The sequence below is a fragment of the Panulirus ornatus genome, chromosome 62 (assembly GCF_036320965.1).
Source record: "Panulirus ornatus isolate Po-2019 chromosome 62, ASM3632096v1, whole genome shotgun sequence".
Taxonomy (NCBI): Eukaryota; Metazoa; Arthropoda; class Malacostraca; order Decapoda; family Palinuridae; genus Panulirus; species Panulirus ornatus.
The window spans coordinates 6,438,471-6,465,015 of record NC_092285.1 but is presented as its reverse complement, the minus strand read 5'-3'; the positions used below and the strand labels follow the sequence as shown (position 1 = coordinate 6,465,015).

General features: G+C 40.3%; 1 pseudogene; it reads left to right on the top strand.

The window, feature by feature from the left end:
- The window catches only part of LOC139745773 (uncharacterized), a 370,344-nt pseudogene that overhangs the window by 84,165 nt on the left and 259,634 nt on the right, over positions 1 to 26,545 (top strand).

Below are 26,545 nucleotides of genomic sequence, written 5' to 3'. Positions count from 1 at the left end.
TACATCCACACACATTTAGACACCCCAGTCTGATCCTTCGAGGAGGATGAGCACTCCCCACGTGACTCCTTCTTCTGTTTCCCATTTTAGAAAGTTAAAAAATACAAGGAGGGGAGGATTTCTGGCCCCCTGCTCCCGTCCCGTCTAGTCGCCTTCTACGACACGCGAGGAATGCGTGGGAAGTATTCTTTCACCCCTATCCCCAGGGATAATATATATATATATATATATATATATATATATATATATATATAAATGCAAATTGAGTGGGAGATGTATAAAAGAAAGAGACAGGAGGTCAAGACAAAGGTGCGAGAGGTGAAAAAAAGGGCAAATGAGAGTTGGGGTGAGAGAGTATCATTAAATTTTAGGGAGAATAAAAAGATGTTCTGGAAGGAGGTAAATAAAGTGCGTAAGACAAGGGAGCAAATGGGAACTGCAGTGAAGGGCGCAAATGGGGAGGTGATAACAAGTAGTGGTGATGTGAGAAGGAGATGGAGTGAGTATTTTGAAGGTTTGTTGAATGTGTTTGATGATAGAGTGGCAGATATAGGGTGTTTTGGTCGAGGTGGTGTGCAAAGTGAGAGGGTTAGGGAAAATGATTTGGTAAACAGAGAAGAGGTAGTGAAAGCTTTGCGGAAGATGAAAGCCGGCAAGGCTGCAGGTTTGGATGGTATTGCAGTGGAATTTATTAAAAAAGGGGGTGACTGTATTGTTGACTGGTTGGTAAGGTTATTTAATGTATGTATGACTCATGGTGAGGTGCCTGAGGATTGGCGGAATGCGTGCATAGTGCCATTGTACAAAGGCAAAGGGGATATGAGTGAGTGCTCAAATTATAGAGGTATAAGTTTGTTGAGTATTCCTGGTAAATTATATGGGAGGGTATTGATTGAGAGGGTGAAGGCATGTACAGAGCATCAGATTGGGGAAGAGCAGTGTGGTTTCAGAAGTGGTAGAGGATGTGTGGATCAGGTGTTTGCTTTGAAGAATGTATGTGAGAAATACTTAGAAAAGCAAATGGATTTGTATGTAGCATTTATGGATCTGGAGAAGGCATATGATAGAGTTGATAGAAATGCTCTGTGGAAGGTATTAAGAATATATGGTGTGGGAGGAAAGTTGTTAGAAGCAGTGAAAAGTTTTTATCGAGGATGTAAGGCATGTGTACGTGTAGGAAGAGAGGAAAGTGATTGGTTCTCAGTGAATGTAGGTTTGCGGCAGGGGTGTGTGATGTCTCCATGGTTGTTTAATTTGTTTATGGATAGGGTTGTTAGGGAGGTGAATGCAAGAGTTTTGGAAAGAGGGGCAAGTATGAAGTCTGTTGGGGATGAGAGAGCTTGGGAAGTGAGTCAGTTGTTGTTCGCTGATGATACAGCGCTAGTGGCTGATTCATGTGAGAAACTGCAGAAGCTGGTGACTGAGTTTGGTAAAGTGTGTGAAAGAAGAAAGTTGAGAGTAAATGTGAATAAGTGCAAGGTAATTAGGTACAGTAGGGTTGAGGGTCAAGTTAATTGGGAGGTAAGTTTGAATGGAGAGAAACTGGAGGAAGTAAAGTTTTTTAGATATCTGGGAGTGGATCTGGCAGCGGATGGAACCATGGAAGCGGAAGTGGATCATAGGGTGGGGGCGGGGGCGAAAATCCTGGGAGCCTTGAAGAATGTGTGGAAGTCGAGAACATTATCTGGGAAAGCAAAAATGGGTATGTTTGAAGGAATAGTGGTTCCAACAATGTTGTATGGTTGCGAGGCGTGGGCTATGGATAGAGTTGTGCGCAGGAGGATGGATGTGCTGGAAATGAGATGTTTGAGGACAATGTGTGGTGTGAGGTGGTTTGATCGAGTAAGTAACGTAAGGGTAAGAGAGATGTGTGGAAATAAAAAGAGCGTGGTTGAGAGAGCAGAAGAGGGTGTTTTGAAATGGTTTGGGCACATGGAGAGAATGAGTGAGGAAAGATTGACCAAGAGGATATATGTGTCGGAGGTGGAGGGAACGAGGAGAAGTGGGAGACCAAATTGGAGGTGGAAAGATGGATTGAAAAAGATTTTGAGTGATCGGGGCCTTAACATGCTGGAGGGTGAAAGGAGGGCAAGGAATAGAGTGAATTGGATCGATGTGGTATACCGGGGTTGACGTGCTTTCAGTGGATTGAATCAGGGCATGTGAAGCGTCTGGGGTAAACCATGGAAAGCTGTGTAGGTATGTATATTTGCATGTGCAGACGTATGTATATACATGTGTATGGGGTGGGTTGGGCCATTTCTTTCGTTTGTTTCCTTGCGCTACCTCGCAAACGCGGGAGACAGCGACAAAGCAAAAATATATATATATATATATATATATGAATTCTGTTGGGGATGAGAGAGCTTGGGAAGTGAGTCAGTTGTTGTTCGCTGATGATACAGCGCTGGTGGCTGATTCATGTGAGAAACTGCAGAAGCTGGTGACTGAGTTTGGTAAAGTGTGTGAAAGAAGAAAGTTAAGAGTAAATGGGAATAAGAGCAAGGTTATTAGGTACAGTAGGGTTGAGGGTCAAGTCAATTGGGAGGTGAGTTTGAATGGAGAAAAACTGCAGGAAGTGAAGTGTTTTAGATATCTGGCAGCGGATGGAACCTTGGAAGTGGAAGTGGATCATAGGGTGGGGGAGGGGGCGAAAATCCTAGGAGCCTTGAAGAATGTGTGGAAGTCGAGAACATTATCTCGGAAAGCAAAAATGGGTATGTTTGAAGGAATAGTGGTTCCAACAATGTTGTATGGTTGCGAGGCGTGGGCTATGGATAGAGTTGTGTGCAGGAGGATGGATGTGCTGGAAATGAGATGTTTGAGGACAATATGTGGTGTGAGGTGGTTTGATCGAGTAAGTAACGTAAGGGTAAGAGAGATGTGTGGAAATAAAAAGAGCGTGGTTGAGAGAGCAGAAGAGGGTGTTTTGAAATGGTTCGGGCACATTTAGAGAATGAGTGAGGAAAGATTGACCAAGAGGATATATGTGTCGGAGGTGGAGGGAACGAGGAGAAGAGGGAGACCAAATTGCAGGTGGAAAGATGGAGTGAAAAAGATTATGTGTGATCAGGGCCTGAACATGCAGGAGGGTGAAAGGAGGGGAAGGAATAGAGTGAATTGGAGCGATGTGGTATACCGGTGTTGACGTGCTGTCAGTGGATTGAATCAAGGCATGTGAAGCGTCTGGGGTAAACCATGGAAAGCTGTGTAGGTATGTATATTTGCGTGTGTGGATGTATGTATATACATGTGTATGGGGGTGGGTTAGGCCATTACTTTCGTCTGTTTCCTTGCGCTACCTCGCAAACGCAGGAGACAGCGACAAAGCAAAAAAATATATATATATATATATATATATATATATATATATATATATGTATATATTGTATATATATATATATATATTTGTATATATATATATATATATTTGTATATATATATATATATATATATATATATATATATATATATATATATATATATATATATATATATATCCCTGGGGATGGGGGATTAAGAATACTTCCCACGTATTCCCTGCGTGTCGTAGAAGGCGACTAAAAGGTGAGGGAGCGGGGGGCTGGAAATCCTCCCCTCTCATTTTTTTTTTTTTAATTTTCCAAAAGAAGGAACAGAGAATTAGGCCAGGTGAGGGTATTCCCTCAAAGGCCCAGTCCTCTATTCTTAATGCTACCTCGCTAACGCGGGAAATGGCGAATAGTTTAGAAAAAAAAAAAAAATATATATATATATATATATATATATATATATATATATATATATATATATATATATATATATATATATATACGAATAAAGTGTATACGAACGCGCACCTTCATAGAACATACAAAGCTCCATCAGCCAGGATCGAACCTGGGACCCCTTGTGCAAGAGGCAGGCATGCTGACCGCTAGGCTAAGGGACTGTATAATAGGAAACAACTATTCGAAATACTTAGTACTCGAATACCCTTCGTCTCACTATGGTGAGCAACGGGGTCTATCGGTTGTTTCCGAACAGAACACATAGCCAGCTGAGAGCGTTTTAGCGAACCTGAATGTACAACGAGGAGTTATATGAATACGAATAAAGTGTATACGAACGCGCACCTTCATAGGAACATACAAAGCTCAAGGGGTCCCAGGTTCGATCCTGGCTGATGGAGCTTTGTATGTACTATTAAGGTGTGCATTCATATACACTTTATTCGTTTTCATATAACTCCGTGTTGTACAGTCAGGTTCGGTAAAACGCTCTCAGCTGGCTATGTGTTCTGTTTGGAAACAACCGATAGACCCCGTTGCTCACCATAGTGAGACGAAGGGTATTCGGGTACTATTTCGAATAGTTGTTTCCTATTATACAGTCCCTTAGCCTAGCGGTTAGCATGCCTGCCTCTTGCACAAGGGGTCTCAGGTTCGATCCTGGCTGATGGAGCTTTGTATGTTCTATGAAGGTGCGCGTTCATATACACTTTATTCATATTCATATAACTCCGCGTTGTACAGTCAGGTTCAGTAAAACGCTCTCAGCTGGCTATGTGTTCTGTTCGGAAACAACCTATAGACCCCGTTGCTCACCATAGTGAGACGAAGGGTATTCGAGTACTAAGTATTTCGAATAGTTGTTTCCTAGCGGTTAGCATGCCTGCCTCTTGCACAAGGGGTCCCAGGTTCGATCCTGGCTGATGGAGCTTTGTATGTTCTATGATATATATATATATATATATATATATATATATATATATATATATATATATATATATATATATGGGGTAGGGGGCGAAAATCCTGGGAGCCTTGAAGAATGTGTGTAAGTCAAGAACATTATCTCGGAAAGCAAAAATGGGTATGTTTGAAGGAATAGTGGTTCCAACAATGTTGTATGGTTGCGAGGCGTGGGCTATGGATAGAGTTGTGCGCAGGAGGATGGATGTGCTGGAAATGAGATGTTTGAGGACAATGTGTGGTGTGAGGTGGTTTGATCGAGTAAGTAACGTAAGGGTAAGAGAGATGTGTGGAAATAAAAAGAGCGTGGTTGAGAGAGCAGAAGAGGGTATTTTGAAATGGTTTGGGCACATGGAGAGAATGAGTGAGGAAAGATTGACCAAGAGGATATATGTGTCGGAGGTGGAGGGAACGAGGAGAAGTGGGAGACCAAATTGGAGGTGGAAAGATGGATTGAAAAAGATTTTGAGTGATCGGGGCCTGAACATGCAGGAGGGTGAAAGGAAGGCAAGGAATAGAGTGAACTGGATCGATGTGGTATACCGGGGTTGACGTGCTGTCAGTGGATTGAATCAGGGCACGTGAAGCGTCTGGGGTAAACCATGGAAAGCTCTGTAGGTATGTATATTTGCGTGTGCGGACGTATGTATATACATGTGTATGGGGGTGGGTTGGGCCATTTCTTTCGTCTGTTTCCTTGCGCTACCTCGCAAACGCGGGAGACAGCGACAAAGCAAAAAGATATATATGTATATATATATATATATATATATTCTTTTCTTCTTCTTTTATACTATTCGCCATTTCCCGCGTTAGCGAGGTAGCATTAAGAACAGAGGACTGGGCCTTTGAGGGAATACCCTCACCTGGCCCAATTCTCTGTTCCTTCTTTTGGGGGGGGAAAAAAAAAAAAAAAAAAAAAAAAAAAAAAAAAAAAAAAAAACGAGAGGGGAGGATTTCCAGCCCCCCGCTCCCTCCCCTTTTAGTCGCCTTCTACGACACGCAGGGAATACGTGGGAAGTATTCTTAATCCCCTATCCCCAGGGATAATATATATATATATATATATATATATATATATATATATATATATATATATGTATATATATATATTTTTTTTTTTTTCATACTATTCGCCATTTCCCGCGATAGCGAGGTAGCGTTAAGAACAGAGGACTGGGCCCTTGAGGGAATATCCTCACCTGGCCCCCTTCTCTGTTCCTTCTTTTCGAAAATTAAAAAAAAACGAGAGGGGAGGATTTCCAGCCCCCCGCTCCCTTCCCTTTTAGTCGCTTTCTACGACACGCAGGGAATACGTGGGAAGTATTCTTTCTCCCCTATCCCCCTATATATATATATATATATATATATATATATATATATATATATATATATATATATATATATATTTCTTGCCCTCCTTTCACCCTCCTGCATGTTCAGGCCCCGATCACACAAAATCCTTTTCACTCCATCTTTCCACCTCCAATTTGGTCTCCCTCTTCTCCTCGTTCCCTCCACCTCCGACACATATATCCTCTTGGTCAGTCTTTCCTCACTCATTCTCTCCATGTGCCCAAACCATTTCAAAACACCCTCTTCTGCTCTCTTTACCACACTCTTTTTATTTCCACACATCTCTCTTACCCTTACGTTACTTACTCGATCAAACCACCTCACACCACACATTGTCCTCAAACATCTCATTTCCAGCACATCCATCCTCCTGTGCACAACTCTATCCATAGCCCACGCCTCGCAACCATACAACATTGTTGGAACCACTATTCCTTCAAACATACCCATTTTTGCTTTCCGAGATAATGTTCTCGACTTCCACACATTCTTCAAGGCTCCCAGAAATTTTCGCCCCCTCCCCCACCCTATGATCCACTTCCGCTTCCATGGTTCCATCCGCTGCCAGATCCACTCCCAGATATCTAAAACACTTCACTTCCTCCAGTTTTTCTCCATTCAAACTCACCTCCCAATTGACTTGACCCTCAACCCTACTGTACCTAATAAACTTGCTCTTATTCACATTTACTCTTAACTTTCTTCTTTCACACACTTTACCAAACTCAGTCACCAGCTTCTGCAGTTTCTCACATGAATCAGCCACCAGTGCTGTATCATCAACGAACAACAACTGACTCACTTCCCAAGCTCTCTCATCCCCAACAGACTTCATACTTGCCCCTCTTTCCAAAACTCTTGCATTCACCTCCCTAACAACCCCATCCATAAACAAATTAAACAACCATGGAGACATCACACACCCCTGCCGCAAACCTACATTCACTGAGAACCAATCACTTTCCTCTCTTCCTACATGTACACATGCCTTACATCCTCGATAAAAACTTTTCACTGCTTCTAACAACTTGCCTCCCACACCATATATTCTTAATACCTTCCACAGAGCATCTCTATCAACTCTAACATATGCCTTCTCCAGATCCATAAATGCTACATACAAATCCATTTGCTTTTCAAAGTATTTCTCACATACATTCATCAAAGCAAACACCTGATCCACACATCCTCTACCACTTCTGAAACCACACTGCTCTTCCCCAATCTGATGCTCTGTACATGCCTTCACCCTCTCAAGCAATACCCTCCCATATGATTTACCAGGAATACTCAACAAACTTATACCTCTGTAATTTGAGCACTCACTCTTATCCCCTTTGCCTTTGTACAATGGCACTATGCACGCATTCCGCCAATCCTCAGGCACTTCACCGTGAGTCATACATACATTAAATAACCTTACCAACCAGTCAACAATACAGTCACCCCCTTTTTTAATAAATTCCACTGCAATACCATCCAAACCTACTGCCTTGCTGGCTTTCATCTTCCGCAAAGCCTTTACTACCTCTTCTCTGTTTACCAAATCATTTTCCCTAACCCTCTCACTTTGCACACCACCTCGACCAAAACACCCTATATCTGCCACTCTATCATCAAACACATTCAACAAACCTTCAAAATACTCACTCCATCTCCTTCTCACATCACCACTACTTGTTATCACCTCCCCATTTGCGCCCTTCACTGAAGTTCCCATTTGCTCCCTTGTCTTACGCACTTTATTTACCTCCTTCCAGAACATCTTTTTATTCTCCCTAAAATTTAATGATACTCTCTCACCCCAACTCTCATTTGCCCTTTTTTTCACCTCTTGCACCTTTCTCTTTACCTCCTGTCTCTTTCTTTTATACTCTCCCACTCAACTGGTTTTTTTCCCTGCAAAAGTCGTCCAAATGCCTCTCTCTTCTCTTTCACTAATACTCTTACTTCTTCATCCCACCACTCACTACCCTTTCTAATCAACCCACCTCCCACTCTTCTCATGCCACAAGCATCTTTTGCGCAATCCATCACTGATTCCCTAAATACATCCCATTCCTCCCCCACTCCCCTTACTTCCATTGTTCTCACCTTTTTCCATTCTGTACTCAGTCTCTCCTGGTACTTCCTCACACAAGTCTCCTTCCCAAGCTCACTTACTCTCACCACCCTCTTCACCCCAACATTCACTCTTTTTTTCTGAAAACCCATACAAATCTTCACCTTAGCCTCCACAAGATAATGATCAGACATCCCTCCAGTTGCACCTCTCAGCACATTAACATCCAAAAGTCTCTCTTTCGCGCGCCTGTCAATTAACACGTAATCCAATAACGCTCTCTGGCCATCTCTCCTACTTACATAAGTATACTTATGTATATCTAGCTTTTTAAACCAGGTATTCCCAATCATCAGTCCTTTTTAAGCACATAAATCTACAAGCTCTTCACCATTTCCATTTACAACACTGAACACCCCATGTATACCAATTATTCCCTCAACTGCCACATTACTCACCTTTGCATTCAAATCACCCATCACTATAACCCGGTCTCGTGCATCAAAACCACTAACACACTCATTCAGCTGCTCCCAAAACACTTGCCTCTCATGATCTTTCTTCTCATGCCCAGGTGCATATGCACCAATAATCACCCATCTCTCTCCATCAACTTTCAGTTTTACCCATATTAATCGAGAATTTACTTTCTTACATTCTATCACGTACTCCCACAACTCCAGTTTCAGGAGTACTGCTACTCCTTCCCTTGCTCTTGTCCTCTCACTAACCCCTGACTTTACTCCCAAGACATTCCCAAACCACTCTTCCCCTTCACCCTTGAGCTTCGTTTCACTCAGAGCCAAAACATCCAGGTTCCTTTCCTCAAACATACTACCTATCTCTCCTTTTTTCACATCTTGGTTACATCCACACACATTTAGGCACCCCAATCTGAGCCTTCGAGGAGTATGAGCACTCCCTGTGTGACTCCTTCTTCTGTTTCCAATTTTAGAAAGTTAAAAAAAATACAAGGAGGGGAGGATTTCTGGCCCCCCGCTCCCGTCTCCTCTAGTCGCTTTCTACGACACGCGAGGAATGCGTGGGAAGTATTCTTTCACCCCTATCCCCAGGGATAATATACATATATATATATATATATATATATATATATATATATATATATATATATATATATATATATATATACACACACATACACACATATACACACACACACACATACATATATACATATGAAAAATGTAAGAAACAATTTAGAAAACTGAAACTTCTAGCTTGAAATGAAAAGAAAAAAAATGAATGTCACATAATGGTTCAACCTCTGGCTATGGAAAAAGGAAATGTTTAATTCATTTACACAAAAGTCAACAGTAGTTCTCATCAATTTAACCACTGTATCAATAAGCTTCAATGTCTAAGCAACATTTTTTCAATTTCACTATTTTCTTGTCAAAGCACCATGTATGAAAACTATCACTCCAGTAACACAACTGTAAACATTTACTTCCATTTTAAAAAAGTTCTGGGGAAGTCTGTCTCGATACACTGCGGGACACTACCACCTGACGAGGTTTGTGTTGCAATGGTTTTTGATTCACAAACGTAGTAGCATCACTGGTGGCCAAGGTAGTTCCGTTGGTGAAGAGGAGCTCATGAAACATGTCGGAAAGCATGCTACTGCATATATATATATATATATATATATATATATATATATATATATATATATATATATATATATATATATATATATATATATATATATTATTTTTTTTTATTATACTTTGTCGCTGTCTCCCGCGTTTGCGAGGTAGCGCAAGGAAACAGACGAAAGAAATGGCCCAACCCCCCCCCCATACACATGTATATACATACGTCCACACACGCAAATATACATACCTACACAGCTTTCCATGGTTTACCCCAGACGCTTCACATGCCTTGATTCAATCCACTGACAGCACGTCAACCCCGGTATACCACATCGCTCCAATTCACTCTATTCCTTGCCCTCCTTTCACCCTCCTGCATGTTCAGGCCCCGATCACACAAAATCTTTTTCACTCCATCTTTCCACCTCCAATTTGGTCTCCCTCTTCTCCTTGCTCCCTCCACCTCCGACACATATATCCTCTTGGTCAATCTTTCCTCACTCATCCTCTCCATGTGCCCAAACCACTTCAAAACACCCTCTTCTGCTCTCTCAACCACGCTCTTTTTATTTCCACACATCTCTCTTACCCTTACGTTACTCACTCGATCAAACCACCTCACACCACACATTGTCCTCAAACATCTCATTTCCAGCACATCCATCCTCCTGCGCACAACTCTATCCATAGCCCACGCCTCGCAACCATACAACATTGTTGGAACCACTATTCCTTCAAACATACCCATTTTTGCTTTCCCAGATAATGTTCTCGACTTCCACACATTCTTCAAGGCCCCCAGAATTTTCGCCCCCTCCCCCACCCTATGATCCACTTCCGCTTCCATGGTTCCATCCGCTGCCAGATCCACTCCCAGATATCTAAAACACTTCACTTCCTCCAGTTTTTCTCCATTCAAACTCACCTCCCAATTGACTTGACCCTCAACCCTACTGTACCTAATAACCTTGCTCTTATTCACATTTACTCTTAACTTTCTTCTTCCACACACTTTACCAAACTCAGTCACCAGCTTCTGCAGTTTCTCACATGAATCAGCCACCAGCGCTGTATCATCAGCGAACAACAACTGACTCACTTCCCAAGCTCTCTCATCCCCAACAGACTTCATACTTGCCCCTCTTTCCAAAACTCTTGCATTTACCTCCCTAACAACCCCATCCATAAACAAATTAAACAACCATGGAGACATCACACACCCCTGCCGCAAACCTACATTCACTGAGAACCAATCACTTTCCTCTCTTCCTAAACGTACACATGCCTTACATCCTCGATAAAAACTTTTCACTGCTTCTAACAACTTTCCTCCCACACCATATATTCTTAATACTTTCCACAGAGCATCTCTATCAACTCTATCATATGCCTTCTCCAGATCCATAAATGCTACATACAAATCCATTTGCTTTTCTAAGTATTTCTCACATACATTCTTCAAAGCAAACACCTGATCCACACATCCTCTACCACTTCTGAAACCACACTGCTCTTCCCCAATCTGATGCTCTGTACATGCCTTCACCCTCTCAATCAATACCCTCCCATATAATTTACCAGGAATACTCAACAAACTTATACCTCTGTAATTTGAGCACTCACTCTTATCCCCTTTGACTTTGTACAATGGCACTATGCACGCATTCCGCCAATCCTCAGGCACCTCACTATGAGTCATACATACATTAAATAACCTTACCAACCAGTCAACAATACAGTCACCCCCTTTTTTAATAAATTCCACTGCAATACCATCCAAACCTGCTGCCTTGCCGGCTTTCATCTTCCGCAAAGCTTTCACTACCTCTTCTCTGTTTACCAAATCATTTTCCCTAACCCTCTCACTTTGCACATATATATATATATATATATATATATATATATATATATATATATATATATATATATATATATATATATATATTATCCCTGGGGATAGGGGATTAAGAATACTTCCCACGTATTCCCTGCGTGTCGTAGAAGGCGACTAAAAGGGGAGGGAGCGGGGGGCTGGAAATCCTCCCCTCTCGTTTTTTTTTTTTTTTTTTTTTTTTTTTTTTTTCCAATTTTCCAAAAGAAGGAACAGAGAATTGGGCCAGGTGAGGGTATTCCCTCAAAGGCCCAGTCCTCTGTTCTTAACGCTACCTCGCTAATGCGGGAAATGGCGAATAGTTTGAAAGAAAAAGATATATATATATGTATATATATATATATATATATATATATATATATATATATATATATATATATATATTATATATATATAAGAGAAAGGGTGCAAGAGGTGAAAAAGAGGGCAAATGAGAGTTGGGGTGAGAGAGTATCATTAAATTTTAGGGAGAATAGAAAGATGTTCTGGAAGGAGGTAAATAAAGTGCGTAAGGCAAGGGAGCAAATGGGAACTTCAGTGGAGGGCACTAATGGGGAGGTGATAACAAGTAGTGGTGATGTGAGAAGGAGATGGAGTGAGTATTTTGAAGGTTTGTTGAATGTGTTTGATGATAGAGTGGCAGATATAGGGTGTTTTGGTCGAGGTGTTGTGCAAAGTGAGAGGGTTAGGGAAAATGATTTGGTAAACAGAGAAGAGGTAGTAAAAGCTTTGCGGAAGATGAAAGCCAGCAAGGCAGCAGGTTTGGATGGTATTGCAGTGGAATTTATTAAAAAAGGGGGTGACTATTGTTGAATGGTTGGTAAGGTTATTTAATATATGTATGACTCTCATGGTGAGGTGCCTGAGGATTGGCGGAATGCGTGCATAGTGCCATTGTACAAAGTCAAAGGGGATAAGAGTGAGTGCTCAAATTACAGAGGTATAAGTTTGTTGAGTATTCCTGGTAAATTATATGGGAGGGTATTGATTGAGAGAGTGAAGGCATGTACAGAGCATCAGATTGGGGAAGAGCAGTGTGGTTTCAGAAGTGGTAGAGGATGTGTGGATCAGGTGTTTGCTTTGATGAATGCATGTGAGAAATACTTAGAAAAGCAAAAGGATTTGTATGTAGCATTTATGGATCTGGAGAAGGCATATGATAGAGTTGATAGAGATGCTCTGTGGAAGGTATTAAGAATATATGGTGTGGGAGGGAAGTTTTTAGAAGCAGTGAAAAGTTTTTATCGAGGATGTAAGGCATGTGTACGTGTAGGAAGAGAGGAAAGTGATTGGTTCTCAGTGAATGTAGGTTTGCGGCAGGGGTGTGTGATGTCTCCATGGTTGTTTAGTTTGTTTATGGATGGGGTCGTTAGGGAGGTGAATGCAAGAGTTTTGGAAAGAGGGGCAAGTATGAAGTCTGTTGTGGATGAGAGAGCTTGGGAAGTGAGTCAGTTGTTGTTCGCTGATGATACAGCGCTGGTGGCTGATTCATGTGTGAAACTGCAGAAGCTGGTGACTGAGTTTGGTAAAGTGTGTGAAAGAAGAAAGTTAAGAGTAAATGTGAATAAGAGCAAGTTTATTAGGTACAGTAGGGTTGAGGGTCAAGTCAATTGGGAGGTGAGTTTGAATGGAGAAAAACTGGAGGAAGTGTAGTGTTTTAGATATCTGGGAGTGGATCTGGCAGCGGATGGAACCATGGAAGCGGAAGTGAATCATAGGGTGGGGGAGGGGGCGAAAATCCTGGGAGCCTTGAAGAATGTGTGGAAGTCGAGAACATTATCTTGGAAAGCAGAAATGGGTATGTTTGAAGGAATAGTGGTTCCAACAATGTTGTATGGTTACGAGGCGTGGGCTATGGATAGAGTTGTGCGCAGGAGGGTGGATGTGCTGGAAATGAGATGTTTGAGGACAATGTGTGGTGTGAGGTGGTTTGATCGAATAAGTAATGTAAGGGTAAGAGAGATGTGTGGAAATAAAAAGAGCGTGGTTGAGAGAGCAGAAGAGGGTGTTTTGAAATGGTTTGAGCACATGGAGAGAATGAGTGAGGAAAGATTGACCAAGAGGATATATGTGTCGGAGATGGAGGGAACGAGGAGAAGTGGGAGACGAAATTGGAGGTGGAAAGATGGAGTGAAAAATATTTTGTGTGATCGGGGCCTGAACATGCAGGAGGGTGAAAGGAGGGCAAGGAATAGAGTGAATTGGAGCGATGTGGTATACCGGGGTTGACGTGCTGTCAGTGGATTGAATCAGGGCATGTGATGCGTCTGGAGTAAACCATGGAAAGCTATGTAGGTATGTATATTTTCGTGTGTGGACGTATGTATATACATGTGTATGGGGGTGGGTTGGGCCATTTCTTTCGTCTGTTTCCTTGCGCTACCTCGCAAACGCGGGAGACAGTGACAAAGCAAAAAAAAAATATATATATATATATATATATATATATATATATATATATATATATATATATATGTCTCCATGGTTGTTTAATTTGTTTATGGATGGGGTTGTTAGGGAGGTAAATGCAAGAGTCTTGGAAAGAGGGGCAAGTATGAAGTCTGTTGGGGATGAGAGAGCTTGGGAAGTGAGTCAGTTGTTGTTCGCTGATGATACAGCGCTGGTGGCGGATTCATGTGAGAAACTGCAGAAGCTGGTGACGGAGTTTGGTAAAGTGTGTGAAAGAAGAAAGTTAAGAGTAAATGTGAATAAGAGCAAGGTTATTAGGTACAGTAGGGTTGAGGGTCAAGTCAATTGGGAGGTGAGTTTGAATGGAGAAAAACTGGAGGAAGTGAAGTGTTTTAGATATCTGGGAGTGGATCTGTCAGCGGATGGAACCATGGAAGCGGAAGTGGATCATAGGGTGGGGGAGGGGGCGAAAATTTTGGGAGCCTTGAAAAATGTGTGGAAGTCGAGAACATTATCCCGGAAAGCAAAAATGGGTATGTTTGAAGGAATAGTGGTTCCAACAATGTTGTATGGTTGCGAGGCGTGGGCTATGGATAGAGTTGTTCGCAGGAGGATGGATGTGCTGGAAGTGAGATGTTTGAGGACAATGTGTGGTGTGAGGTGGTTTGATCGAGTAAGTAACGTAAGGGTAAGAGAGATGTGTGGAAATAAAAAGAGCGTGGTTGAGAGAGCAGAAGAGGGTGTTTTGAAATGGTTTGGGCACATGGAGAGAATGAGTGAGGAGAGATTGACCAAGAGGATATATGTGTCGGAGGTGGAGGGAACGAGGAGAAGAGGGAGACCGAATTGGAGGTGGAAAGATGGAGTGAAAAGGATTTTGTGTGATCGGGGCCTGAACATGCAGGAGGGTGAAAGGAGGGCAAGAATAGAGTGAATTGGAGCGATGTGGTATACCGGGGTTGACGTGCTGTCAGTGGATTGAATCAAGGGCATGTGAAGCGTCTGGGGTAAACCATGGAAAGCTGTGTAGGTATGTATATTTGCGTGTGTGGACGTGTGTATGTACATGTGTATGGGGGGGGGGGTTGGGCCATTTCTTTCGTCTGTTTCCTTGCGCTACCTCGCAAACGCGGGAGACAGCGACGAGGTATAAAAAAAAAAAAAAATATATATATATATATATATATATATATATATATATATATATATATATATATATATATATATATATATATATATATATATTATATGTGTTCCCTGGGGATAGGGGAGAAAGAATACTTCCCACGTATTCCCTGCATGTCGTAGAAGGCGACTAAAAGGGGAGGTAGCCGGGGGCTGGAAATCCTCCCCTCTCGTTTTTTTTTAATTTTCCAAAAGAAGGAACAGAGAATTGGGCCAGGTGAGGGTATTCTCTCAAAGGCCCACTCCTCTGTTCTTAACGCTACCTCGCTAATGCGGGAAATGGCGAATAGTTTGAACGAAAGAAAATATTGTATGTATGTGTGCATATATGTGTATGAGTGGATGTGTCTTTCTTCAGTTTCCTGGTGCTACCTTGCTAATGTGGAAAGTGGCAATCATGTATCAAAGAAGTCTTTTACTAATTTGTTTCTCTTCACCAAACCCCTCTACCTGACTGTCTCACTTAGCATAACACCCTGACCCAAATGCTCTACATTTGTCAATTATTTATTAAGCACTTTTAGCAATCATTCAAAATTCTCTGTCATCTCCTCTTCACCGAATTACTACCTGTTTTTTATTTCCCATTTGCTCCTCCACCAATATTCCCATTAATTCTCTTGTGTTTTAACTATTAACCTTCTTCCAAAACATCTCATTCTCTCTGAAGTTTCCTATACTCACCCACCCTGACTTCTTTTACAACCCCTGAACCTTCCTCTTGACCTCCAACTGCTTTCCCTTGCACATTTCCACTTATTCTTAATACTTTCATGTAAATATTGCCCATACACCTCTTTTCTCTTTCATTTGCAAATTTATTTTGTCATACAAGCACTCACTACCCTTTCTCACTTTCCCACCCCTCAGTTTCTGTAGGCAGCACACTTGCATATGCCAGGATTAGTTCCCTAGATAACTTGCACTCCTCATTCATCCCTTTAGCTTCATTTACTGTCACCTTTAACCATTCTGCACATAAACCCTCTTGGTGTTTCTTCACGCAGATCTCTTTTCTAAGCTTGCTTATTTTCACCATTGACACATCATTTCCTTTTAACTGAAAACCTCTACAAATCTTCAACCTTCCTTCCACCACACAATGATCAGGCATTCTCCCAGCTTCCCCTCTCAGGACATGAACATCCAAGAGTCTCTCTTTTGCATGGCTGTCGATCAGTATTTAATTCAATAATGCCTGTTCACCATCTTTCCTTCTCACCCATATATGTCCGTGTATGTCTCTCGTCTTAAATGAGCAGTTCCCAATCACTAGTCCTTTTTCAGTATGCATTTTTGCAAAGCAGTTCACCATTTCTATTCACCTAACTGAAAACACTATACTCCTACTTGTACTCTTAAGTACCACATTACTCACTTTTGCATTAAATTGTCCATTAATGCCTGACCTTTAGCATCAAAACTGTTGACACACCACTCATCTGCTACCAAAACACTTGTCTCTCTTCACCGTCCATCTCATGGCCAGTTGCAGAAATACAAATAATCACCCCATCTCTTGCAGTACACTTTCATTCTTACACACATCATTTTGGAGCTCATTTCCTTGCATTGTTTGACACATTCCCACAACTGCATCAGCAGTAGTGCTATCCCGTCACACCAACCACCAACCCCTGACTTTACCCCAGAGACATCTGAAAACCGTTCTTCTACCTTTTTGCTTTAGTTTTGTTTCATTCAGAGCCATAACATCCAGGTTTCTTTCCTTATACATACTACCTTTCTCCTTTTTTTTCCCATCTTGATTATATTCGCACACATTCAGACATCCCGGGCTAAGCCTTTGAGGAGGATTTTTGTTTCCTTGTACGACACTTGGGGAATACACTGATATGTTTCTTTCTTCCGTATTCCTTGGGATAGTTATTATTACTTTTGTAGTGTTGTCCTGTTGTGACCTAGAGGTTCCTGCAGCCCAAGGCTGCACTCATTGCAGTAGCAGGATAATGTGGACTTCTTCTCTGACGAGACTTATAGTTAGGTAGTAGTTGGTAGGCAGTCAATGACTTGAGAAGTATAGTACCATTACTACCAGCCAGGGTATCACGAGGCTTAGTGATAGCTGCATAGTGAGTCAGCACTTCAATGGTTGTCATGTTGCACTCCTCTGACTTAGGTAGCTGTCTTATTTTTCTGCCTCACCCACACTTGTACTTTTGGCATTCTGTCCACAAACATACAATCACTCTTTGTCACACATAACTTTGACATTGCTATCCCTGCCTTTTGGCAAAATGGTAGGAGCATTAGGTAGAAACATTAGGTTGAAGTAGTTGGTAGGAATGTTAGGCAGGAGCACTATGTAGAAGTAGTCAGTAAGAACATTAGGTATGAGCCTCTGCAAACACTGTCCTATGTCTCCGGTTAGAAAATGCACCCTTTTTGTGCAGAGGACCCCCAAATTCACCAAAGTGGATACACATTGCTCTGCTTGGTATGTATTATGGGACCATGCCATGAATGAGGACCTGTTAGGGGGAGGTGGATTTGGGTGTGGTGGTTGGGGTGCCTCTTCCTCCTCCTCCTCCTCAAAATTGAATGCTCCTCTGATCGCTGCCTTACTGTTCTCTTGTCCCAGGAACTAAGGTAGCAACAGTATCAGAGGAGCGATCCATAGGCAATTCTCTCTGCTCTGCAGCCTCTGACGATTATTATATCAGGTGAAGGGAGAAGAGAAGAATGTGTAGCGACCTGCCACGCTTCTTACCGAGTGAACCCCATCGATCATAACTTTAGAATGCTTTTGTTGACTGTACTTCATGTATGAATTTTCGTTTGAAGGTACCCATCTTAAGTACCTTCAGTTTATGGTAATGTAAAGTATAACGTGGATGATGCATTGTTTGCTGGTCTTAGAACATGAATCCTTACTGTAGAATTTTAGTCAAATACAAACTGTGCTAATTCTCTCTCTCTCTCTCTCTCTCTCTCTCTCTCTCTCTCTCTCTCTCTCTCTCTCTCTCTCTCTCTCATTTCAGGGTAAGATGTAGTTTTTCCCTTTATATGGAATGAAGGGGTCTCCTTGCAATTAATTTTAATACAACTATCAACTTGGTAATAGATGAATTCTAATGTTTTTTCTCTGCTCAGGTACAAGTGCAGGAACTGAAGAGTATGTCCATGTAGGTGGCCTCAAGCACTGCCTGCTGGACCCAGCTGGCAACTTGCTGTTTGAGAGGCTCAAACGTGACCTGGACTCCGCGCGCACCAAGATGGAGGAGACCCAGAATGAACTGTCAGCCTGGAAGTTCACCCCCGATAGGTGTGCCCCCCGTGCTTAGTTTATTCGGCCACACTCGCCTGCTCCCACATATCTTACTCTGCCAGCTATCATAAACAAAACAGTGACTGTTTATTCGATATTGGAGCTGAGCATTCCCCCATAATCAGGCTCTAACACTTAATACCCCCAAAACAGTGACTGTTTATCAGTCAAGGAGCCGAATGCTCCCGATATCAAATGGCAGCAATTTTCAGAAAGTGACTGTTGGTGAAGCAGCCACACACTCCTTATTACCCGACCTATTGTGACTATTTGCCATGTGCTTCAGGCTCTCTCAGAACTATGCCTCATTCATTAGCGGTAAAGGGGTAGAGCATTCTGCATCAGTAGACTTGTATCTTGCAGTGACTCTCTTATCATGGGACAGGTGCTCCCCGTTTAAAGAATATTGTAATTTTTTAAGACAGTGGCTGTTGGATTTCAGAACGATGCAAATGGCTGAACCAGTCGTTATGGCCCGTATTCTGATGCGTTAAAAAAGTGACAGTTGCCATCTTTTGAAACATAAAAGACCATTGGCCTCACATTCCCAAATTGACTTTTATGTGGATTGAAAAAATAACCTTTGATGGGGCTAAGACTGATTTATAGACCAATGAAAACAAGATAGAACACATGGGCAGTAGAAACACTTTTGGGTTGTAGACAAACAAACAGTTCTTGTGACCGATGCTTGGTGTCTGTGTTGTCAGGAGAACCAGGGGTGGACACAAGTCGGAAATAACCCTGATTGTAGACATTCCGTTGAACTTTTATCATGAGAGCAAAGAGTTAAGATAGATTTCTTCATTCCAAGTAAAACATCTAGTCCTCTTCCTTTGGAAAGTAAGTGGAAGGTTTTTAATTACTTTTTCTGTGTGTGCTGGGAAGGGACGCTGCTAATTCTTGGCCTTCCTGGTGTTTAGCTCCAAACATCTTGGCATAACAGGGCTTCTCTAGAGCGTTCCATTAACTCCAAGAATGTCAGTGGTCTGTCAACTGTTTAGAGGCATCAAATAATTATAAGAATGATAATAATATAAACTATATTTTCATTGAATGTCACATAATTGATATTCTTTAAAAAAAAAAAAAAAGAAAAGGGAACAGCATGTTATTGACATTGCTGTCAGGAGGTGTAGTTTTTTTTTTCACTTTTATTATTATCATTTAGAAGTGTTAGGTAACATATCTATGAATTGGAATGGGATTTTGGATATAGGATTTGAACCATAATGCCAAGTGTGGCATTCCTTCACCTATCGTTGAAAATGAGATTGGCAGTGAAAATTCAGTATTGGTCAAGTCATCTGGAGGTGAGTTCTTGAACACCCATGTATTTATAGTCTTATTATGATGATGGTGACGATGATTCATTCTTGCAGATTTACCTGAAATGCAATGATTCTCTTAAGATATGGAACCCTAGGAAATGAGGTTGTTGTTTATAAAGAAATGGTTCATTGAAGATGAGCAACTCAAAGAAGGGCTACTCATTTTCTGCATCAGTACCATATACTGTGCATATAAGATTCATGTAAAAAAAATACACAACACACAGATACACACACACACACACACACACACACACACACACACACATTATATATATATATATATATATATATATATATATATATATATATATATATATATATATATTTACATATTTATTTATTTATTTATATATATATACATATCTATATCCCTAATTTGATGCAAGTTTATCTCTGCAGTATCAGTTTCTTCTTTCATGTCTTGTGACTTTATATAATTAAGATGGAATATCCTATACTTATGTAGTCCTTTTGGACCCTCATGGATAGGTACTCAGAGTTATTAATCAGTATTATATTCTTGAGTTCTGTGAATGATCAGTGATAAAGAAATAGTCATAATTAAGGCCTGTTTTGATTAAGGAATTGTGAACATTGCTGTTTCCTTCTTTGTTTGAAGTTTTTAGCATCATACAAGTTTTTGAGTTATTTTAATTTTTGTGATTTATTTGGTATCATTTTCCTCATCGTAATAGGAACTTCTCTTTATTTGTCACAGTTTTGTAAAGTGTGTGTCTTTCTTTGTGTAATATTTAATGTTGCAGTTGCTGATACACATTTCCCATCAAAGGTAAGTTACAGTGGCTTTTTTAATGATTAATGTACATTATGATTTGTTTCCATGAAGTTCCACTGATGTATATGGATACTTTACGATTTTAACCAGTTAGTCATGCTGAGGGTGCTGATATTTTTATCCTGATGTTTATTTGATTTCCAGTATTTTTATTCAGATGCTAGTACAGAATCTTTTCCTGTCTTAAACATAGTTTATGACCTGAGCGGTTTATTTACATTATTGTTTGAAATATACATAGCAGTACATTATGTTTTGGATAATGAAAATCCTGATATTCATATCTGTGAGTTTACTGCAAGGTTTTATTGAAAATGTGTGATGAGGTTACCCAAGCAGCAAGGCTACTCCACGGAACTTAGCAAAGCTGGTTTCTGCTAGTTTGTAGGATTGGGATTAGAGGCTTCAATTCTGCAAAATCCAAGTTTTCTAAGATATGTAGGTCAATTTGACTATGATCCATCGTGTGGAAATTTGAATAGAGCTAATGATGGTTGGATAGATTGCTTAGGAGATGGCTGCATGTTGGTCGAGGAAGAGAGAGATAATTTTGTTAGCAGCATTCAAAGCTTTTAGGGCACTGGATGAAGGGAAAGCATAATTCTTATAGTCTTATAGTCTCTGTTCAGTCTCTCAGTCTGTTATATCTCTTTAGATGTTTTGTATATTACAGCTGGATAGCCAAAGCATAAATTTCTCCAAATTTCAAGTTAAACAAATTCACTGCACTTTGCTGCTCTCTACCATGCAAATTTCCTTCTGAAATTGAGATTCTTTCGGCTCCAACATAAGTGTCCCCCACAACTTGTCACCCACAATTTTTTTCATTTCCAAATCTTCTCGTTTTCTGTATCCATACCATCGTATTACTTTATCTTTAACATTGTTAGTTACATGCTCACAGTACTCTGGGTCTCTCTTTCTCTATTTTCACAGTATATGTTAATTCCGTAAATTCTGCATCTATCTGGAAACCCACATCCTTCTCCTTTCCTTTTGTAGTCAGCATGTTATGTACTTACTTGTTGGATAACACTGTTCCTGTTGGCTGCCACTCCTGAACTTATCACATGTTTTACTGGTTGTATAAATTTGTTTTTCTTGATGGCTTCTCCTTAGCATAGATCGTTTCTTTGCAGTGCATCTGGTAATGTTCTCAATTGTGTAAAATCTCCTTTCGAATGATTCTGTAATAATCCCATGTGTGTGTCTTAGTGCTCATAGTATTGCATTTAATGAGCATTCCAGCTTCCTTACTTCCATTCATATATTTCTTTTGGTGTCTTTTTAGGCTATTTCCAGAGATTTCACAATTTAGTATTATACTGACTAAGTTGCTTTCAGCTGTAAAACATTTGCTCTTTTATGCCTTCTAATTGTTATCAGGGGTATATTATTATATACATTTCTCTAAATTGTCCTAAGTTATAGAGTTCACATTTTTTCAATTTTTCATGGTAGTTTCTGTTCTCCAGTCCTCTGATTTTCCTTGCAAAGTGTTCCTGTAATGCTTTTGATTTTTTTATACTGATCTATTTAAATGGCAATCATACAACACAGCAATATTTGGTTTCACTCCTTATGTATGTGTTAAACATTTTCATCATTAGCTAACTGTTTCTTGCTGCAAAAGTTCTTAGTAACATCTGTCCATCTATCTGTATATCTATGACACTCGTTCTCTTCTGCAATCCCCATGAAGGGAATGGCAGTGGCAAAGTTTCCACATATCCTTACATGCCTCCCTCGTCTATGCTATTCCACACATTCTTTCCCCATATCTCTCCCTCTAGTACTCTTCTACTGTATTACCCTATGTCACAGGTGGTCTTCCCCTTATGCCAACCTCTAAAGGCATTACTTGGAGCATGGAAAGTATAATGTGGTTATGGCATCAGTACAGTGACAGTTACTTGGGGGAAAAAAATTTTTTTTTTTTTGGCCCAAAAAATTTTTTTTTTTTTTAAAAAAAAAAATTTTTTAAAAAAAAAAAATTTTTTTTTTTTGTTTTTGGAAATTTTTAAATTTTTTAAAAATTCTCAACCCTTTTTTTTTTAAAAATTTTTTGGGGGAAAAAAGGGGGGAAAAACCCCCAAAAAACCCCCTTTTTTTAAGGGAAAAAATTTTAAAAAAATTTAAAATTTTAAATTTTTCCCTTTTTTTTTAAACCCGGTTTTTTTTTTTTAAAAAAAATTTTTTTTTTAAAATTTTTTTTTTTGGGGGTTTTTTCCCTTTTTTGGGGGCCCAGGGGAAAAATTTAAATTAAAAAAAAAATTTTTTAAATTTTTAAATTTTTTTTAAAAATTAAAAAAAATTTTTTTGGGGGGGGGGGAAAAAAAATTTTTTTTTTTTGGGGGGAAAAAAGGCCCCAAAATTTTTTTTAAAAAAAAGGGGGGAAAAAAAATTTTTAAAAGGGGGGGAAAAAAAAAAAAATTTTTTTTTTTAAAAGGGAAAAAAATTTTTTTTAAAATTGGGGGGGAAAAAAAAAAAAATTTTTTAAATTTTTGGGGGGGAAAAAAAATTTTTTTTAAATTTTTTGGGGGGGAAAAAAAATTTTTTTTTTTTAAAGGAAAAAAAAAATTTTTTTGGGGAAAAAAAGGGGGGGGAAAAAGGGGAAAAAGGGGGGGGGAAAAAAAAAGGGGGGAAAATTTTGGTTTAAAGGGGGGGGGAAAAAAGGGGTTTAATTTTTTTTGGGGGGGGGGGGTTTTTTTTGGGGGGGGAAAAAAAAGGATAAAAAAAGGTTAAAGGGGGGGGGGGAAATTTTTTGGGTTTTTTAAAAGGGGGAAAAAATTTTTCCGGGGGAAAAAAGGGAATTTTTAAAAAAAAAATTTTTTTTGGTTGGGGCCATAGGCTTTTGAAAGGGTTTTTTAAGGAGGGGGATGTGTTGGAATGAAATGTTTGAGGACAATATTGGTTTTTGGGGGTTTTTAGAAAAAAAAGGGGGGGGGGAAAAAAAAAAAAAAGGGGGGGGGGAAAAAAGGGGGGTTTTTTTTAAATTTTAAATTTTGGGGGAAATAAGTGAGGAAAGATTGACAAAGAAGAATTTTGTGTCAGAGGTTTGGGGGGAAGAAGGAGAAGGGGAGACCAAAATGGGGGGTGGGGGGATGGAGCGAAAAAGATTTTTTAGCGATCCGGGGTTTGAACATACAGGAGGGTGAGAGGGTGTGAGGGGAAAAGAAATGAATTGGAAAATGTTTGTATACCGGGGTTGGGCATTTATGGGCGGTGAAGCATCTTGGGTAAACCAAAGGAAAGGTCTTTGTGGCCCGGATGTGGAAAGGGGGCTGTGGTTTTTTGGGCATTACAAAATTTACAGCTAGAGACTGAGTGTGAATGAATGTGGCTTTTTTGTCCGTTTTTCCTGGCGGTACCTCGCTGAAGCAGGGAGTAGCAATGCTGTTTCCTGTGTGGTGGGGTAGTGACAGGAATGGACGAATGCAAGCAAGTATGAATGTGTACATGTGTATACATGTATGTCTCTGTATTTGTATGTATATGTGCGTATATGGACGTTTATGTATATATGTGTGTGTGTATGAATGGATGGGCCATTCTTTGTCTGTATCCTGGCACTACTTCAGTAATGCAGGAAATAGCAATTATGTATAGTAAATACATATATTTAATTACTTGATAATGAGAATAGAATAAATGACCAAAATTTATTTGCTTTTGTTGGTGTGAGAGGAAGACCACCAAAAATTTCTGTTTTAAGTTGTGTGAGAGGAAGACCACCTATGATAGGGAGAAATAGAGAGGAATAGTACTGCAGGGAAAGAAGTGGTGGAAGAATGTTTGGAATGGTGTATGTGAGGGAGGCACGTAAAAGACGGATAAGTGGAGACTCTTTTGCCTTAGCCACCCCCTTGATAGTTATTCCCAGTGGAAATGGACATCATAGATATATAGATAGATACGGTCACAAGGTGGGGGAGGGAGTGAAGGTTCTTGGAGCTTTGAAGAATATGTAGAAGGCGAGAAAGTTATCTTGGAGAGCAAAAATGGATATGTTTGAAAGAATAGTGGTTCATCAAGGTTATATGGTTGCGAGGCATAGGCTATAGATAGGGTTGTGCAGAGGAGGGTGGATGTGTTAGAAGTGAAATGTCTGAGGACAATATATGGTGTGAGATGGTTTGATTGAGTAAGTAATGAAAGGGTTAGAGATATGTGTGGTAATAAAAAGAGTGTTGTTGAGAGAGCAGAAGAGGGTGTGGTGATATGGTTTGGACACATGGAGAGAATGAGTGAGGAAAGATTGACAAAGAGGATATGTGTGTTAGAGGTGAAGGGAAGAAGAAGTGGGAGACCTAATCTCTGGTGGAAGGATGGAGTGAAAAAGATTTTAAGCGATCAGGGCCTGAACATACAGGAAGGTGAAAGGTATGTAAGGAATTGATTGAATTGGAACGATGTGATATACCAGAGTCGACGTGCTGTCAGTGGATTGAACCAGGGCAGATGAAGCGTTTTTGGGTAAACCATGGATAGGTCTGTGGGGCCTAGATGTGGAAAGGGAGCTGTGGTTTTGGTACATTACACATGACAGCTAGAGACTGAATGTGAACGAGTGTGGCATTTTTTTTTTGTTCCTGGCACTACCTTGCTGGAAGGGAGGAGGGGATAATCCGTTTAGTGTGTGGCGGGGTGGCAACGGGAATGGATGAAGGCTGCAAGTATGAATATGTACATGTGTATATATGTATATGTCTGTGTATATATGTATGTATACGGTGAAATGTATATGTATGTATATGTGCGTGTGTGGTCGTTTATGAATGTGGGTGGATTGGGCCATTCCACGTCTGTTTCCTTGCGCTACCTCGGTAACACAGGAGATGGCAGTTAAGTATAAGAAAAAAGAATTTATAGAGGTAAAAAATAATGCTAATGATATCAGCATCTGTAGGTAATATGGTGTACAAAACAACTAGGGAGTGGATGTGAGCCAGTGAGTGGTGTTTCTTTGTTTCTAGTGCTATCTCATTGATGCCTGAAGCATTGAATGAGTGTGAAAAATTTTCAAATGAACAAGATTTAGTTTTAGAACGTTGCTTGAGGTCAGTGATACAAAATATATCATTACAGAAGTGGGGAGAGTGCTAATACAATACTATACATTGCACAGAGGTGTCATTGGGCTCTACTTATAGGATGTTACATTGCAAGTGAAGTCACTTTGATGAGACTGTATCATTGGAAGTATAAATTTTTCTAAGTACATCTCACTCCAAAGCTATTGGAATTTGCACAGTCATGGGTTGCAGGAACCTTTAGAAAGAGGTCCTGGGTAATACTTTGACTCCTTCATAGGAATTGGTCCTTGGGGGAAATTTTTTTTTTTTTTTTTTTTTTTTTTTTTTTTTTTTTTTGTCGCTGTCTCCCGCGTTTGCGAGGTAGCGCAAGGAAACAGACGAAAGAAACGGCCCAACCCACCCCCATACACATGCATATACACACGTCCACACACGCAAATATACATACCTACACAGCTTTCCATGGTTTACCCCAGACGCTTCACATGCCTTGATTCAATCCACTGACAGCACGTCAACCCCGGTATACCACATCGCTCCAATTCACTCTATTCCTTGCCCTCCTTTCACCCTCCATGTCATTTTAGGTATGGATTCGTTCATGGTAGAACATGAAGTTACCTAGTTCAGTGCTTTGGTTATTGAGTCTGTCAAAAGCAGACAGTTGCTGTGAAGAAGGATCACCAGCCACTCAGTCCAGTGTAGTGCATGCAAGGCTGGGTTTAGAGCATTGCCCCATTGCAACACTGCCTCCATTTGTACCAGGGACCTCTGCTGCACCATTTTAATCTAAAATATTGATTTTGGAATAGTCTCTATCCTCAAAATCACTTTTTCC